Source organism: Haemaphysalis longicornis, unplaced genomic scaffold, assembly GCF_048455015.1.
Source record: "Haemaphysalis longicornis isolate Haplotype H1 unplaced genomic scaffold, Haemaphysalis longicornis Haplotype H1 scaffold_1, whole genome shotgun sequence".
NCBI classification, from domain to species: domain Eukaryota; kingdom Metazoa; phylum Arthropoda; class Arachnida; order Ixodida; family Ixodidae; genus Haemaphysalis; species Haemaphysalis longicornis.
In genome coordinates this window covers 51,796,975-51,813,185 of record NW_027526203.1, presented here as the reverse complement: position 1 = coordinate 51,813,185, position 16,211 = coordinate 51,796,975, and the positions used below count along the sequence as shown (strand labels likewise).

Genomic DNA, 16,211 nt, shown 5'->3' with positions numbered 1-16,211 from the left:
CGTGTTTCGCGAAGCATTGGGTGTCTGATTGATTCGTTTATTCCACATCTGGGTGATCTTTTAGACTTTTTTCACGTCTACTTGTCACCCGCCAAGACGATTCCATTATGTTTGGTTAGCCTCTTGGCGCAGGATTTACCACTGGACTCCTTTCTGAGGAATGGTGTGACGTTTTTTGACTTTGCACCTGATTGCATATTTCTTTACTTTGCTAAAGCGTTGGACAGAGTTCACCATTCTTTACTTCTACATAAAATAAGTGTTTTTGCATAGATCAGCTAATACGGGACTGGAAGGGCGCTTTTTTAACCGCACGTGTTCAATCTCTCTGCGCTATTGACTAAAACTGTCTACAGATCCCATCAGCCTCGGTGTTCCGCAAGGAACAGTTTTAAGACCTCTCTTATTCCTACTAGATTTAAGTTATTTGTCAGCTAATATCCCATCTCAAAATAGAGAACCGCGCTGAAATAGTGCAGCTTCAAAGTGGCTTGCATAATCTCTCTGCGTGGTGTCAAACATGGCAGATGCAGTTAAAAGTCGGGAAATGTACGCCACTGTGAATTTCTCGTAATAATCAGCCATCTCCCACATACACTCTTAACCATTCCCCTTAACAGACCGCGCCCTCTTACAGGTATCTTGGCGTTAACATTGCTAAAAACCTTTCGTGGAACTCACATATAGAATTTCACTTCCAAGACGAACCAAACTCGGGCCACCTTAGTGTAAATCTCTCACCATTCTCGTTAAAATTACTCTTATACAATACGAACCTTCACCCTAAATTAGAACATACTTCTATTTGGGATCTGGCTCACACGACATTATTATATTGGGTCGAGATGTACAAAATTGCGCAGTACAATGCCGTCTAATTATCATAGAAGAACAAGCACCACCCAAAGGAAAAAACCTTTGGCCATTCCACCCTCTCGACTCCCCGAAAACACTCACGAATTCGACTCTTTCCCAGAATAAGTCCCCATAACTTTACGTTGTCTAATTCATGGATTCGTCAGCACCGTAAGTATCACCTCGCCAAGATCACTTGCACAGAATGAGGACGTACCTCATTCTATACGGTCACGCATTCCACATCCGTCTTTCCCCAAACGTGCGAGGATTGGAACAATCTACCGACCTCATTACATGTATTAAAGAACCTAACATCTTTAGCTGTAAATAACTCAGAATAAATTCCCTCTGAGTGCCCCAGTTGTATACCTGATCATATTTATTTTAGAGATGCTTTACATATTGCAGACTGAATTCGCCGCTTTGTACATGAGTTGTATTTCCTATAGCCTTTCATAGGAGTGTTGCATTGTTAAATTCAAGCAGTGCATGTGTCCTACCCTAAGGGTATATAAATGAAATGAAATGAAATAAGGCCTGCTTAGTGAGTCTTCTGAAGTCCTCGACGTTTGTGTCGTCCCTGGTGACTCCCTTCGCCGCCTTCTACCTTCCATGCACAAAACGAATTGTCCACGGAGTGGAAACGAAGATTTCACCCAGCGAACACCTTCAGCGGTTATTAAGGGATGGCCGGTACATTTGTTGTACCGTTGCTCCCGTGTACTGGAAAATATCAGCATTTCAACAAAATCACTGATCGCCACCTTGGCGGTTAGCTCATGCCCATCAGAAATTAAAGCCTGAACGCTTATTTACTGGGTAGAAACATTTTCCCACCACCAGGCCACAGCGCGGGGTCTTCCAACTCCTCGTCCCACCCCTGCAGTTGTGGAGGCGAGCATTGCACTAGCCAGTGTACTCCTGAAGAAGTCTCTTGCTGCCTTTGACAAGCTTCTCATACAGATGACTATTCCAACTGCCCAGCTACTGCATCTCAAATTAGTATGATTGAAGTATTTGAAAAGCGTCAATGTTCTGGCAAGGAAGCAGTGGCGATAGTTAAAAAGGGGACGTATGGGTATGGAGGTGCTGCCCCCGTTAAACAACATTCAACGAGGCTTCCTTTTACTAGCAAAACACGTCTTTATATCCCAGAAAATAATCGCCGAAGTGCTTTGAGTCAACTTGATAGAAAACGTTTCGCACGGCTGTTTACTCCTATTCCTATCCAAGGGCAATACACTGAGAGCACATCAAATAGGCTTTCGTCCACGTTGCTCCATCTGGTCTGCCCATGTGGACTTGGAGAGCTCTATCCAGCTTGCACACAGAAATGAATAAATTTGCGCACTTGTCATACTAGACATATCCAAAGCATACGACAGTGTAGAATACAGCGCTTTTACACGTAAACTTGAACAATGTGTAGTATCCACTTACATTTTCGCATCCTTTCAGCATTTGATGATGGATTGATTTTATTGGCGCAAGGCCGACATGGGCAAAGAGCGCCAAACACAAAGTGATGATGGTTGGTGTTTCATGGCGCAAGGGCAGCAAGGGCAAAGAGCGCCAGAAAAGAAGTTATATAATGAAGCGAAGTGATTACCATAAAAAGGTAGGTATAAAAACATGTAAATCGGACATTGTAAAATCAATTAAAGGTAATGGTGATGGCTGGTGTATAGGGCCAGATTTGATTATGCGTGATATGAGATAAGGTTTAAAAACTTAACATCTGACAAATAATCAAACACACGTTTCATAGAAACACTGGCATCGTCACCTAGAAACAGCGATGGGTGTAGTGGGATATGTTGTCTGTAGAGTTCTCTGAAGTGTTTGTGTCGTGTTGTGTGAAGTGCCTTGCATGTTATTAGTATGTGGACTACGGATAGGCCCTCCCCGCACCTGCTACACAGGGGTCTTGGAGATCCCGTGAGCAGGTGGGAGTGTGTTGCATGCGTGTGGCCTATCCGTAATCGAGCCAGGGTAACTTCGTTGTGTCTGTTGTGAGTATCAGTGGTGTATGCTCCCAAGAGTGGCTTTATAATGTGTAGTTTGTTGACAGTCTGTTGATTCCAGTGCGCTTGCCATGTTGTGCGAAGGTGTTGTCTGATGTGTGATTTGAGGTCGGTGTAGGGTATTGTTGTTATGTCAACTGTTGTTGTAAGGGCAGCAGCGGCCGCCATTCCGTCTGCGGTCTCATTACCTGGAATTCCAGAGTGCCCTGGCACCCAGCACACGGTCACCTCAAGGTTTAACGCATGCACAGACATAATAGTACTAATGAGAGCACTGACCACATGGTTTTTAGACTTCTGTGAGGATAATGCACGCACAACACTTAAAGAATCAGTATAAATTACAGATTTCGGAATTCGACTTAGAACAATATGTTGAACTACAAGAAGTATGCCATAGGCCTCTGCCGTAAAGATACTTGTATTTCTATTCATAGTTCTACAGACATTAAAGGTACCACCACCATGCGCAGCACAGGAAACAGTTGTGGCAGTTTTAGAAGCATCTGTGTAAAATTCAGCACACTTGTATTTGTGCTGAAGGGACAAGAAATGTTGCACGATCGCGCTTCTAGGCACTCTGTTTTTCTCGACACTTGTAAAAGATACATCACATGATATCGGGCGAAGCTGCCACGGTACTAGAAGTTCAGTAGCGGAGGTTTTGATGGTGTCTGAGAACATGACATCAAGTTGTGACGCTTCTTCTCTTACTCTGAAAGCGAAGGGAGCAGAGACTGATGGGCGATTTGCAAGAAGTTGAGATATTGATGTATCATAAAAAACTGACGTAAAAGGATGGTGAGGCATTGATGAGATTTTAAAAGCATAAAGCAGGTCTGTGTAGGCTCGCTGACGTTCTAGGCTCCATTTGTTGCACTCTACATACAGACTTTCGACTGGACTAGTCCGAAAGGCACCACACGACAAGCGGAGCCCTAGATGAAGCACAGGGTCAAGCATTCTGAGGGATGTTTTAGTGGCTGACCCATAGACAACGCTACCATAGTCCAGTCGTGAGCCTATCAAGCTGGTAAAAACACGTAAAAGAAGTTGTTTGTCAGCACCAAAAGAAATGTCCGACAGAACCTTCAGAATATTCATTGTTTTTAAGCATTTATGTTTTAGTTGTTTTATATGTGGGATAAACGTGAGCTTTTCGTCAAAGATTATACCTAAAAACTTGTGTTCTTTCTTGACAGGAATCGAGACACCATTGAGATGAATGTCTGGATCCGGCCGGATGCCACGCCTCTTGGAAAACAAGACACAAGTGCACTTCCCTGGATTAAATTTAAAACCGTTGCTGTCTGCCCAACCAGCTAGCTTGTTAACACCAAGCTGGATTTGGCGCTCGCAGACAGACAGGTTACAAGACTTAAAGGATAATTGTACGTCGTCTACATAAACGGAGCAGGAAATCGACGGTGGCAACGCCTTCCTGAGGGAATTCATTTTTACAATAAAAAGGGTGCAACTTAAAACTCCACCTTGCGGCACGCCGTTTTCCTGCACATGAACCCTAGAAAGTGCCGTTCCAACTCGCACGCGAAATGTTCTTTCAGACAGGTAACTTGCAAGCGTGTTCATCATGTTACCCGACATGCCAAAGGACTTCAAGTCGCTAAGGATACCGTACCGCCAAGCAGTGTCGTACGCCTTTTCAAGATCAAAGAAGACCGTCATGCAGTACTGCTTGTGGAGGTAAGCATCTTTGATATATGACTCTAACGCAACGAGTTGATCGTTCGTAGATCGCCCCGCCCTGAAGCCCGCCTGGCAGCTCTCGAGAAGACCGTTGTACTCTAAGAAGTACACAAGTCTCCTGTTTATCATCTTCTCGAGGAGCTTGCACAGGCAGCTTGTCAGGGCAATGGGGCGATAACTGGCAGGAGAGGAAGGGTCCTTCCCTTCCTTCAGGACAGCCACTACTATGGCCTCCCTCCAAGAGCGAGGAATGTGCCCCGAAAGCCATATTTTATTGTATAGGTGTAAGAGTGTTTCAAGAGTGTCTGGGTGTAGGTGTTGTATCATGGTGTATGTGATTTTGTCTGCACCTGGAGCTGACGTCTTACATGTGCTCAGAGCAACCTTCAGCTCATGAATTGAAAAACAAGAATTGTAAGAAGTGTGCGACTTGTTGTTATCACGCAGGGACTTCTTTTCTACAGATGTTTTGTGTTTCATGAAAGTGTTTGTGTAGTGTGCTGAACTGGACACGTGTTCGAAGTGTTGCGCAAGTGTGTTAGCCTGGTCTTCCAGTGTGTCCCCTGTTGTACTAACCAGGGGCAGGCTGTGTGTCTGTTGTCCTTTTAGTTTTCGTATTCGTGTCCAGACTTTATGTGTGTCAGTGTACGAGTTGATGGAAGTGAGGAAGGTGCGCCAACTCTCCCTTTTCGCCTCACGACGCACTCGCTTTCCAAAAGCCTTTGCCCGTTTAAAAGAAATGATGTTATCTGACGTGGGGTACCGGCGAAGGACACCCCACGCCTTGTTCTGGGCCTCTCGCGCCCGCCTGCAGTCCTCGTTCCACCAGGGCCTCCTTGGGCTGCGGGACCCACTGGAGGCCTGGGGAATGGACTTTTCGGCGGCGTCGAGGATGTGCACCGTGACTAGTTGGGCGGCTTCCTCCACGTGTAGGTGTTTTATGGTTGTGTGGTGTAGTTTAGATGTTTCTGTGAATGTACTCCAGTTTGCTTTGGATTCATTAAACCTGTTATGGGAAGATGGACTGCTCGGGCCTATACCTATATACGTTAATGAAGTGGGGAAATGGTCACTACCATATGGGTCCGTGCCCACACCCCACTCAAGACATGGAAAGAGAACTGCGGAACCAATAGCCAAGTCAAGATGAGAGTATGTATTGTGTCCTAAGTTATGATATGTTGGCTGTTTTTTGTTGAAAAGGCATGCTCCGGAGGATGTAAGAAACTTCTCCAACAGGCGACCTCGGGCATCCGTTCTGGAGGAGCCCCAAAGAGAGTTGTGTGCATTAAGGTCGCCTGTTAGGATGTACGGTTCGGGCAGCTGGTCGACCAGCGCCTCGAAGTCAGAGCTCAAAAGTGTGACATCAGGAGGAATGTATATGGAGCATACCGTTATCAACCTATTAAAAATTATTGTGCGTACTGCTACAGCCTCAAGGACGGTGTTGAGAGCGACAGGGTGGCATGCTAGGGATTTCCGGGCTATTATGGCTACACCGCCCGAAGAGTGTGTGCAGCCATCCCTGTCCTTTCTGAAGACCATGTACCTATTTAAGAAATTTGTGTGCTTGGAATTCAAATGCGTCTCCTGAAGACACATCACACTTGGCTGATTAGCATGCAGTATTTCGTATACATCGTCAAGATTTTTAAGAAGGCCTCTACAGTTCCATTGAATTATGTTTTCTCTTCCCATTATTTAGTGTGAGAGCTACTGGAGTGTGTGTGTTTGTTTATGTGTCGTCTTTCGGGGCTGTGACTCTCGCCTTTTTTGGCTTGTCGGGAGGCTTTGGCGTCGGGACGCGTTCCTTGCGCTGCGTTGCAGGCAGGAACGGCCCGACATCCATCTCGTCGTCGGATGTCCGAGGGGTGCCCGACGGACCGGGCCCCCTGGACTTGGCCCCCCCTCGGGAGCCCTTCGTTTGAGCCGCCACCGCCGAGGGCGTCCGGGGCGCCAGAGGTGGCACAGGCGGTGCGGTGGCGGTGGGAACCGGTGCGGGGCCCGTGGTGTCCATCACCTCTGTACCCTCCAACGCACTGGAGGGCGGGGAGACAGAGGCGGGAGCGGCACCGGTCCCGACGGAAGAGGTTGCCACCACAACCGCTGCTGCCTCAGCAAGCGGCGTGGTGGCGGGTTGGGCTGCCAGAGGCAACCCAGGGGGGGGGCGGGCGAGGGACCAGGTCAGACTCGCTGAACTGGGTCCCTGTGGAAACGAGACGCCGCTCCGCCCCCCGGCGAGCCGCGTCGGCGTACCTCCCCAGGGGGAAAGAGGCGAACCTCTTTCGCGCCTCTGGGAAGGTGATGTTTTCAGTGACTTTGATGTTGATGATTTTCTTTTCTAGTTGAAATTTTTCGCACTTGCGGGAGTATGCCGCATGCGGCCCCCCGCAGTTTACACAAGTGAGAGTTTCGGCTGAGCAGTTCTCGCTCGGATGATCGTGCGCCGCGCACTTTGCACACGTCGTTCGGCCACGGCAAGAGTTCGTACCATGCCCGAACCGCTGGCACTTAAAACAGCGCCGCGGGTTCGGGATGTACGGACGGATGGAGCAACGGATAAAACCTGCATTTATGTATTGTGGAAGAATTGCGCGGTCGAAAGTCAAGATAATGTGTTTGGTGGGAATCTCCTTGTCGTCTCTGCGGATGGTGATGCGTCTCACGGCAGTGACGCCCTGATCCTTCAAGCCGGCAAGGAGATCCGCATCGGTTTCGTTCAGGAGGTCTGTCTCGGATATCACACCCTGCGAGCTGTTGAGGCTCCGATGGGGTGTGACCCGGATGTCAAGATCAGCCAGTCTAGTCTGAGCTAGAAGCTTTGCAGACTGCTGCTTGTCATTTATTTCAATTAAGAGTTCACCAGACCTTTGTTTTTTGCATTTATATGATTTTCCTACTATGGCTTCAAGATACTTGGCAATCAAGAAGACTGACTGAGATGCAAGAGGGTGGGTTGGATTGAGGGATTCCATCACAAGAAATCGAGAAAAATGGTCCGGTTCAGGAAAGGTTAACGACGGCAACGGAGGAAAGGATACTTCGGTGCGGCCCCTTTTCAGGGACCGATCACGGTTGGGGGGGGTTTTAGACAATACCATAAAGCATAGTATAAAAGCAGGGAGACGGGGGTACTTTCTTCCACAACCTTACCCTGATAGCTGAGGAGGTCCCGGAGCTCCCTGCCTGGTAAACAGACAGGGAGCCCATCCGCCGGAGCTTGACCTGGGCTCCGACGGCCACCGTTAGAGGTTTCTACCCTTCACCTTAAAAACACATCACCACGGTTGGATCCAGCTTATGTTTGGGGGCTCGGGGTCCGCGGTATCGCCAGTACCGTCACCAAGATTGCTCAAGGTGCCCCGTGCGGGGGTCCTTTCAGCATTTCCTCGTAAGCTTTTCTGCAATTTATTCCTAGCAACAATGAGGTCTGCCCTATTGTTAATGCGCATGATATACGCTTAACCTCAGCAGCGTTGGAAATCCATGCCATTTTTCAAGTTACAGAAATATTTGGATTATGTCGAAAGGTGGAAACAGGTCTACTTTGTGGAATAATGTTGCCACGTGGGCGGTCCTCGTACTTCCCGTATTAATACCTGTTAGTCTGCCTTTCATACCGAGGGAACATCATTCCGCAAGAGACATCTTTAAAATACTTGGGGAATATCTACGATAGTAAGCTTGATTGCCCGCATCATATAGACCACATTGCGACGAAAGGGGAATGGGCACTTGATATGTTCAACAGAATAAGCAACAAACAATCCCGGATTGAGAAGAGACACGTTAATGTTCATTTACAGCGGGTACGTGCGTCCAGTTATGAGATGGCGACTGGAATAATCCGATGTCCCTAGAATCTGGCTGCCAGCCGTCGTGCTAGAGACGACTGCACTGTGCCTGCTATCAGCCCGCTCGGCCAGATCTTTACGGACATCGAGTTGGCTAACGCAGAGTATATCTGTAATGAATGCGCACTCCAGAAGTCCTGTAATTATGAGAATGGCTATTCCAGACAAGGTAGAATAATTTGCGAGAACAAGGTGTGAACAAACCTGACGCAGCCCCGCTTTCTGGATGCCCCAGACAAGGCGAATGGGATGGCCAAGGTGATTCTACACATGACTGCTGTGTTTCGTTACTCCATCACCCATTTGTGGTCTCCGCGTTTCTCACGGTATACATTGCCAGGATACGTATTGAGCGTTTATCTCATGTTCATTCGCCCCAAAACTGAGATGGGCTTCCGAATAGAATCAGGCAGGCGTTTTGCGCTGTCAATGTACGAGTGCACTCGTCACAGTGCCGTGCCCCGCGCCGCCACTCCAGGAGACTAATAGCCTGCTTACAGACGGACGTAAAGAGATAGGCACAGGACACGGTGATCTCGCAAAGCATGCGTATGAGAGTGCTTGTTGGACCTGAGGCTGCACGAGTGCCTTGACGCCGATTGAGCGCAAATACGCAACTGACATCCCTGGGCACTACGGGGCTTTGCGAGCTGCGTGGAAACGGGCAAATCCGATTCCGAGATGAGCAGAGCCCCGCAGTTGCACGAAAAAGCCAATGCCAGCGAAATGATGGAAGCTTAGGGAGTGATTGATGGCTGCAGCGTAGATCCGAGGAAAGGTGCAAGAAACGAGACAGCATTTGGAGGTCTATGCGATGCAGATCCCAAGGCAGCAACATCGGGAAGGTGGTCACTGCTGACCGAACTGCCAACGGGTGGTTGGCCCAAATAGCGTTGTCGAACCGACTCCACGCGGCAGTGGTAAGACTTCCGAGAATGTGTGTGCTCCCGTTTGACGCGGAGACGTTAGTTTCAAAGGCTGCTTTCCAGGATGATTAGCATGGGTGGCCTTTCCAGCTGTCCGCGTCGTTAGGGCACAGGGGTCACCTGCAGCCGTCAACGGCGTTGTGAGTGACCCCCGGCCCTTGGTGATGTGTCCTCCAGCGTGCCGAAATCAGCTCTGCTGTTTCAGAAATTTCAGAGGCATGGAATTTGCTTTAATTTTTCGTCTCAACCACTCTGCGGAGTTCACACAGGCAGCATGTATGCAAACAACCAGGTTGTAGTTCCCTTTTCGCGGTAGCTCGCGGCACCTAACGTGCAGCGTCCTCACTAAATTGCCGCACCCCATTAAAAAGAACACGAAGTGAAGAGGAAAGAGCGGAAGAATGGTTAGAAACCGTTAGAGACAACTGACAGGCACCCTCTTAAACAGTTTGCCTTTGCCGGTTAGTGAGCGAAGGCGTATTGCAATGTAGTACGATTTCGTGTAATTTTAAACCCTGATTAAACATTACCGAAAGTTCGGCAAACGATAATTACAAGTGCCGTGTCATTCTGAAGCTGTTTCTTACTCTTTATATCCTTTCAGGTTGGGCATACTACTACATCTGTATTTTCCACAGCAGATTTGGATTGCTGTAATACTATTGCAATACAGATCCGGCTCTGGCTTGTATGCAACATGTTGGTATCGGTACTAAAGTCGGCTATGGGGAAGTGCAAGAAAACTGGACAGCTATCAATGCCCGGCCTGCACCTGGTGGCGCAGAAAGGTTGCATTTATTTCTCTGTATACTTTTCATTTTTTGATGATGATGGTTGGTGTTTTATGGCGCAAGGCCAACGAGGGCAAAGAGCGCCAAAGAAGAAGTTATTGAGTTTTCATCACACCGTAAGTACTAAAACATGTAACTAAAAGTAAAGGTGATGCAAAACAAAAGACAATGGAGATGGCTGGTGTATAGGGCCAGGGTGATTACACATGATATGACAAGAGCTGCAGGAAGTTTACCTCAGCTAAAAACTTAAAAACACGTTGACTAGAAAACATTGGTTCGTCGGCTAAAAAATATGATGGGTGCAAAGGAATGTGTCGTCTGTATAATTCAGGGAAATGTTTGTGTCGTGTTGTGTCAAGTGCTCTGCATGTGATTAGTATGTGGACTACGGATAGGCCCTTTCCACACCTGCTACACGTGGGTCCCGAAGTTCCAATGAGCAGGTGGGAGTGCGTCGCATGTGTGTGGCCTATCCGCAGCCTAGCCAGGGCAACTTCAGTGTATCTGTTGTGTGAGTCAGTTATGTAGCGTCCCAGTTGTGGTTTTATTACGTGTAGTTTGTTGTCTGTCTGTTGACTCCAATGTAGTTGCCATGTGTTACGAAGCTGTCGTCTGATGTGTGTCTTTAGGTCGGTGTAAGGTACTGTTGTTATGTCAACTGTGGTCATGAGAGCAGCAGCACTAGCCATTTGATCAGCGGTCTCATTGCCAGGGATCCCACAGTGACCTGGTACCCAGCATATGGTTATTTCTAAATCTGAAGCATATGCAGTCATTATGACCTTTAAAAGAACATTGATTACATAGTTTTTTGACGACCTTCCTGATGACAATGCCTGCACAACGCTTAGAGAATCTGTGTAGACGATGGACTTTGGAATCTTATGTTCGAGGATGTGATTTGACACGAGTAAAATGCCATATGCTTCTGCCGTGTAAATACTGCTGTGAAAATTCATTGTTTTGATAACACTAAAATTTGGTCCGTGCGCTGCACAAGGGACAGTAGAATTAGTTTTGGACGCGTCGCTATAGAATTCTGCGCACCTGTACTTGTCCTGCAGGAACAGGAAGTGCTGCAGAATTGCATTCCTGGGTACCCTATTTTTTTCTACACGAATGAATGACAGGTCGCATGTTACAGGACGAAGATGCCATGGTGCGATAAAATTATGAATGGGTGTCTTGTGCGTGTCTGAAAGGGGGACATTGAGTGCAGAAGCACAAGCCTCCTCCCTAACTCTGAGAGAGAACGGTAAGGGAATAGATGGCCTGTTTAAATAGAGTTGTAAATTTGATGTATCGTTCATGATGGGATTAAAAGGATGGTTGGTCAGTGACACGATCTTGGATGCATACAACAGGTCAACATACTCCCGCTGATGCCCTAGGCACCATTTGTCGCACTCGACATAAAGACTTTCAACGGGGCTACTGCGGAATGCGCCACATGAGAGGCGAAGGCCAAGATGCAGCACTGGGTCGAGCATTCTCAGTGCGGTCTTTGTCGCCGACCCATACACGACACTGCCGTAGTCGAGCCGAGACCCCACCAACGCTGTGTACAGGCGCAGCAGGAGTTGTTTGTCGGCCCCATAAGATTGATGTGAGAGGACCTTAAGAATATTCATTGTTTTTAAGCATTTGCATTTGAGCTGTCTGATATGTGGGATGAATGTAAGTTTTTCGTCGAATATGATACCTAAAAACTTGTGTTCCTTGTTCACAGGAATTGGCACATTCGCAAGAGTGATGTCTGGGTCCGGGGGGACGCCACGCCTCCTGGAGAATAGAACACAAGAGCTCTTCGCGGGATTAAGAATAAAGCCATTCTTGTCAGCCCAGCCGGCAAGCTTCTTTACGCCGAGCTGGACTTGACGTTCGCAGATGGACATATTACATGATTTAAAAGATATCTGCACGTCATCTACATACATGGAATAAGAAATTGTAGGCGGCAGTGCCTTCCCAAGGGAGTTCATTTTTACTATGAAGAGAGTGCAGCTTAGAACCCCGCCTTGCGGCACGCCATTTTCTTGCACGTGTACCTTTGACAGTGCAGAACCAACTCTGACGCGAAAGGTTCTCTCCGACAAATAGCTAGCAAGGGTGTTAAACATATTACCAGAAACACCGAATGACTTCAGGTCAGTAAGGATCCCATAACGCCAAGCGGTGTCATAGGCCTTTTCTAGGTCGAAAAACACAGTTAAACAGAACTGTTTATGCACGAAGGCATCCTTAATATACGACTCTAGTGCCACAAGTTGATCATTCGTGGATCGCCCTGCCCTGAAGCCTGCCTGGCAGCTCTCGAGAAGGCCGTTATACTCCAAAAAGTACACGAGCCTCCGGTTTATCATCTTCTCGAGAAGCTTGCACAGGCAGCTGGTCAGGGCAATGGGTCGATAGCTAGCGGGAGAAGAAGGGTCCTTCCCTTCTTTCAAGAATGCTACAACTATGGCATCCCTCCAAGACTTTGGAATGTGCCCCGAAAGCCATATCTTGTTGAAAAGGTGAAGAAGTGTTACAAGAGTGTCTGTGTGTAAGTTCTGTATCATTGTATATGTAATGTTGTCTGGGCCTAGAGCTGAGGGTTTACACGTGCTCAGAGCATCCCTCAGCTCATATAGTGAAAACAGGGAGTTGTACGAAGTCTGTGATTTGTTGTTGTCGTGTAGGGACTTCTTTTCACAAGAGGCTTTATGTTTCAGGAAAGTGTTCGTGTAGTGTGCTGAACTGGACACGTGTTGGAAGTGTTGGGCGAGTGTGTCAGCCTGGTCTTCCAGAGTGTCCCCTGTTGTACTGACCAGGGGCAGGCTGTGTGTCTGTTGTCCTTTGAGTTTGCGTATACGTGTCCATACTTTCCGTGTGTCTGTGAAGGAGTTTATTGATGTTATGAATGTACGCCAACTCTCTCGTTTTGCCTCACGGCGCACGCGTTTTCCTAAGGCCTTGGCCCGTTTGAACAAGAGGAGGTTTCCCGACGTGGGGTACCGACGAAGGATACCCCACGCCTTGTTCTGGGCCTCTCGCGCCCGCCTACAGTCCTCATTCCACCACGGCCTCCGCTGGTTGCGCGGGGCACCAGAGACGTGGGGAATGGACTTTTCGGCGGCGTCGAGGATGTGCGCCGTGAGGAGTTGGGTAGCTTCTTCAACGTGTAGGTGTCCTATGGAGGTGTGGTGTAGTTTGGATGTCTCTGTAAATGTATTCCAGTTAGCTCGTGCATCATTGAACCTATTATGGGAAGATGAACTGCTTGGGCCTTTACCTATATATGTAAGTGAGGTGGGGAAGTGGTCACTGCCATATGGGTCAGTGCCCACACCCCACTCGAGAAGAGGAAAGAGAACTGCGGAGCCAATCGCCAAGTCAAGACATGAGTATGTGTTGTGTCCTATGTTATGGTATGTAGGCTGTTTACTGTTGAAAAGGCATGCTCCAGAAGATGTAAGGAATTTTTCTATCAGGCGACCTCGGGCATCCGTTCTGGAAGAGCCCCAAAGAGAGTTGTGAGCATTAAGGTCGCCTGTAAGGATGTATGGTTCGGGCAGCTGGTCAACCAGCGCCTCGAAGTCGGAGCTCATAAGCGAAACATCAGGAGGAATGTATATGGAGCATACCGTTATCAACCTATTAAATATTATTAAGCGTATTGCTACAGCCTCAAGGATAGTGTTCAAGGTGACAGGGTGGCATGCTAAGGATTTCCGGACGATTATGGCCACACCGCCAGAAGAGTGTGTGCAGCCATCCCTGTCTTTCCTGTATACCAGGTAACTATTCAAGAAATTTTTGTGTTTAGAATTCAAATGTGTTTCCTGAACACACATTACACTTGGCTGATTGGTATGCAGAATCTCATAAACGTCGTCAAGATTATTCAGAAGGCCTCTGCAGTTCCATTGAACAATATTTTCTCTTCCTATTATATAGTGTGAGAGCTACTGGAGTGTGTATGTTTATGTGTCGTCTTTCGGGGCTGTGACTCTTGGATTTGGCTTTTTGGGCGGCCTGTCTGAAGGCTTGGACGTCGGAGGCCGCTCCTTGCGCTGCGTTGCAGGCAAGAACGGCACGACGTCCATCTCGTCGTCCGATGTCCTGGGTGTGCCCGTCGAACCGGGCCCCCCGGACTTGGCCCCCCTTCGGGGGCCCTTCGTTTGAGCCGCCAACGCCGGTGGTGTTGAAGGCACCAGAAGTGGCACGGGCGGTGTGGTGGCGGTGGGAGCCGGTGCGGGGCTTGTGGTGTCCATGGCACCCTCCAACGCCTTGTAACGCCTCGCGCTACTTCTTAGCATACTTGTTAGCTTGCTGCGGCATGTGACGCAAAAAAACTTACGGCCAGTCTCTCTATGATTTATTTGCTTAAATCCGGTTCAACGCAAGAGACGGAGCCACCGTTTTGCAAGCACGCTATTGCTCCTCCCACTGGCGCTTCTCCGGCGCCCCATCAGCGCGGCAAGAGTGAGAGACTTACAATCTTTGAATACTCGTATACACTCGGTGCTTCGCCCCTTTCCAGGTTTCACGTTAGAGGAGAAAGACCGGAATTTTTTTCTTTTGTCTCAGGTTCCCCAGACTGCAGTGCACTCCGCTGGCGCCACACCGGCGCCCAAAGCACTTCCGGTCAGAGCACTTCCGGTCCAAGAACTTCCGGAACCCCATCTTTCTCCTCCTCTGGCTGCTGCCCGCCCGAGTTTGGGACGTGCAGTTCAAATTCCACCGGCTGTCCTGCCTCAAACAGACAAAATCCCCATTCGCATCACGGTAATCGTCAATCCAACGGAATTCTACGCAATTGTGCATGCGGAAGACGACTGGGAAAAGGTGGGCTTTTCTTCTTTTTTCCTCTTTGTCTACTTGGTGTATTTATTCGTTCGTGGTGTGGGCTATTTGCGCATTTCCATTTTTGCCAGAAGGCAAAGCACACAGATGCATGCGCCATCTAACGGCGTTCCTCGTACTTAGGCATTTCTTCTTTTGATACCTGCTGCTGTAGAAAGCTTCTTAATCGCATCGGGTTGAGTAGAAGCATGTGCTGCCGCAGCGAGCATGGGGGTAGCCCCTGTTCAAGTCTTTTAAACTGTCGGTTTTCAAGGTGAAAGGCATAACAACTCGAGATACGAAAAAGCAGAAGTGTTTCCGGTTCAGAAATGGGTCACCATGGTCAAGGGTAAGAAATACTCCCAAAAATGTCGGTATTAACTTCTTCCGGGGTGCGTGTGTGAATTGATTTCAATAAAAGAAATCTATGAGGTTAAAGACTGAATTTCATACACTTTAAATCGTATGGGAATCGAAACTGGGCAGTACCGAGTAGGGTCCGACTGCTTTACCGCCTAGCTACATGAGCACCGTGCAGCGGACCGACAAATGGTAACCTGATGTAGGCATCGCTGACGTCATATCACGTGGCTGGTCACGGGACGGCAACGGAATATTACAGGTACACTAACTTACAGAGAAATGTGTTTCTGGGGAGACTGTGTCATGATGTGTCGCCAGTCTGCCTGTAGAACCAATACGCACTAAAACACCAAGGAACAAAAGCGAAGAGAAAGGCGCAAACAGGCTGTATCAGTAAAAAGTCGGATAAGTACCGCTGCCAGAGCCCCTAAAGCTTTCTGCTCACGTCAAAGCACGTGCGCAGATGTTAGTGCATTCAGGAATTTTCTTTCCGGAACAAATTCAGGCCTAATATTACCATTCCGGGAAAGCTATTTTCCTTCACCTTCTTGTCCTTTAAAACATATCTTTAAACCACCTAAAGTAGACCACTTTTACCATGCCTCATTTCCTGGCGTTCTTTAATGCTAGCTTTCCTTTCTGTATTCATTCAAATATCCCCTGAATCACAATTCTGATTCGCAACACGCTTAGAGGGTCTCGGTTCTGGCAATAGTGGTGCAATAGGTAGCGTACGAGGGTTACCCGCAAGTTCACCGCTCCTGACGCCCGTATGTTCTAGATTTCGGCTCGCGCTGAAGATCCCCAGGTGGTCAAAATTAACCGGGAACCCTCCACTACGGCACACCTCCATAACGT

At 48.2% G+C, this 16,211-nt stretch overlaps 1 long non-coding RNA gene across 1 annotated transcript in view; it reads right to left on the bottom strand.

The window, feature by feature from the left end:
- LOC144164107 (uncharacterized) overlaps positions 1–16,211 on the bottom strand; it is a 189,152-nt gene that overhangs the window by 47,138 nt on the left and 125,803 nt on the right. The window lies entirely within an intron of this gene.